Below are 2,477 nucleotides of genomic sequence, written 5' to 3'. Positions count from 1 at the left end.
TATTTAAGCAAAATCCATATCTGATATAATAAAACTAATAGGTTTAAATTAGTGATTGCTAGTTTGTCCCCATATTCATGGAATATAAACATTGCTGTAGCTTTCTTCAAATAACATTAATTATTTTGTGCTGATCTTTTAAAGTAATATATGCCATTGATAGAAATAGATTGGAACCTTACCCAGAGAAAGGTCCATAAGGTATTGTTCTGGGTTTCTGTCATGACTTACAGGGAAACGTTCACAATGTCTGGAGCCCCTGATGTCCTGAAAATTAAGGGGGAGTATGTCCTCAAATTCCTTGCAGCAAGAACCCACTTAGGTGGCACCAACCTTGACTTCCAAATGGAACAGTACATCTACAGAAAGTGATGTCATCTACATCATAAATCTAAAGAAAACCTGGAGAAGTTTCTGCTAACAGCTTTCACCCTTATTGGCATTGAAAACCTGACTGATGTCAGTGTCATATCCCCCAGGAATTATCCCAGTAAACTGTGCTGAAGTTTGCTGATGGCCCTGGAGCCACTGCTGTTGCTAGCCACTTCACTCCGAGAAACTTCACTAATTAGATCCAGGCAGTCTCTGGGAGCTGTAACTTCCAGTGGTTACTGGTTCCAGGGATGACCACAACCCTCTCACAGCGGTGTCTTGGTTAGCCTACTACCATCACTGTGTGAAACACAGATTCTTGTCTGTGCCATGTGGACATTGCCATCCAGTGCAACAACAAGGCAGCTCACTCAGCAGGTCTAATGTAGTGGATGCTGGCCCCAAAGTTCTGCACATGCGTAGCACTAATTCCTTATGAACACCCATGGGAGGTCATTCCCAATCTCTGTTTCTATAGAAATTCTGATGAGATTGAAAAGGAAGAGCAGGTTCCTGCTGAAAATGTCACGACCAAGGAGGAATTTCAGGGGGAATGGACTGCTCCAGCTCCTGAGATTACTGCTACTCAACCCAGAGGTGCAGACTGGTCTGAAAGGGTGCAGCTTCCCCAGTGCCAATCCAGCAGTTCACTACTGAAGACTAAGAGTGCTCAGCTTGCTGCTGAAGACTGGTCTGCAGCTCCCACTGCTCAAGCCACTGAGTGTCTAAGGCTGTACTTCCACAGGCGCCTAAGGAGAAAATGGAAATAAGGTCTATGGAAAATAATATTTCTTTAAAAAAAAAAACGAAGAAAAACTTGGAACGTACAGAATACATAAGGAAAAAAAGTACCCATATTTCCCATATGCAAGGATAACTTTTGCCATTATTTTGAGGTATTTACTTTTAGCTTTAATAAGTAGATTAATTTATTCATTTGTATTTACTTATTGTATGTGAAGAGCCTTCTGAAGGAATGACAAAGAAGTGTGATGAAAGCATGGTTGAGTAAAAAGAATAAAATAAAAGAAGATCTATATTTATTTCATTGGAGAAAGACTCTAGCAGGGTGTATTGGAAGAACCATTGACTGCAGCTAACGTATGCCTAACTAATAGTGCTTTTTATATTACAAATTAATTTTTGCCATATCAAGGATACTCTGGAGTCAGTAAAGTATTCATTCAACTACTCAATGATATTATTATCAAGGACGTTTGTGTATTACCACTCCAATATCCTTAGTGTGCTTACTTCTCACCTCAAGCTGCCAAGGTGGCAGCTGAAGCCGCTGACTGCTTGTCTAATTCAAGGACAGATAAAAATAGAAAGGACTCTGCCCACCAGAGCAACACCCAGCTCTACCCACCACCAGTCCCTCCCATCAGGAAACTTGCACAAGCCACTTAGATAGCCTCATCCACCAGGGGGGAGACAGCAGAAGCAAGAAGAACTATGGTCCTGTAGCCTGTGGAACAAAAACCACATTCACAGAAAGATGAACAAGACGAAAAGGCAGAGAGCTATGTACCAGATGAAGGAACAAGATAAAACCCCAGAAAAACAGCTAAGTGAAGTGGACATAGGCAACCTTCCAGAAAAAGAATTCAGAATAATGATAGTGAAGATGATCCAGGACCTCGGGAAAAGAATGGAGGCAAAGATCGAGAAGATGCATGAAATGTTTAACAAAGACCTAGAAGAATTAGAGAACAAACACCTAGAAGAATTAAAGAACAAACAAACAGAGATGAACAATACAATAACTGAAATGAAAACTACACAAGAAGGAATCAATAGCAGAATAACTGAGGCAAAAGAACGGATAAGTGACCTGGAAGACAGAATGGGGAAATTCACTGCTGCGGAACAGAATAAAGAAAAAAGAATGAAAAGAAATGAAGACAGCCTAAGAGACCTCTGGGACAACATTAAATGCAACAACGTGCGCATCATAGGGGTCCCAGAAGGAGAAGAGAGAGAGAAAGCACCTGAGAAAATATTTGAAGAGATTATAGTTGAAAAATTCCCTAACATGGGAAAGGAAATAGCCACCCAAGTCCAGGAAGCACAGAGAGTTCCAGGCAGGATAAACCCAAGGAGAA

The 2,477-nt window shown here is 41.0% G+C and overlaps 1 pseudogene; it reads left to right on the top strand.

Moving 5' to 3' along the window:
* Window positions 1–246: 246 nt before the first annotated feature.
* On the top strand, window positions 247–1,142 carry LOC130709065 (40S ribosomal protein SA-like; annotated as a pseudogene).
* The last annotated feature ends 1,335 nt before the right edge of the window (window positions 1,143–2,477 follow it).

Source organism: Balaenoptera acutorostrata, chromosome 10, assembly GCF_949987535.1.
Source record: "Balaenoptera acutorostrata chromosome 10, mBalAcu1.1, whole genome shotgun sequence".
In the NCBI taxonomy this organism is placed as follows: Eukaryota; Metazoa; Chordata; class Mammalia; order Artiodactyla; family Balaenopteridae; genus Balaenoptera; species Balaenoptera acutorostrata.
Note: the sequence above shows the minus strand (reverse complement) of the source record. Positions and strands in the feature narration are given on the sequence as shown.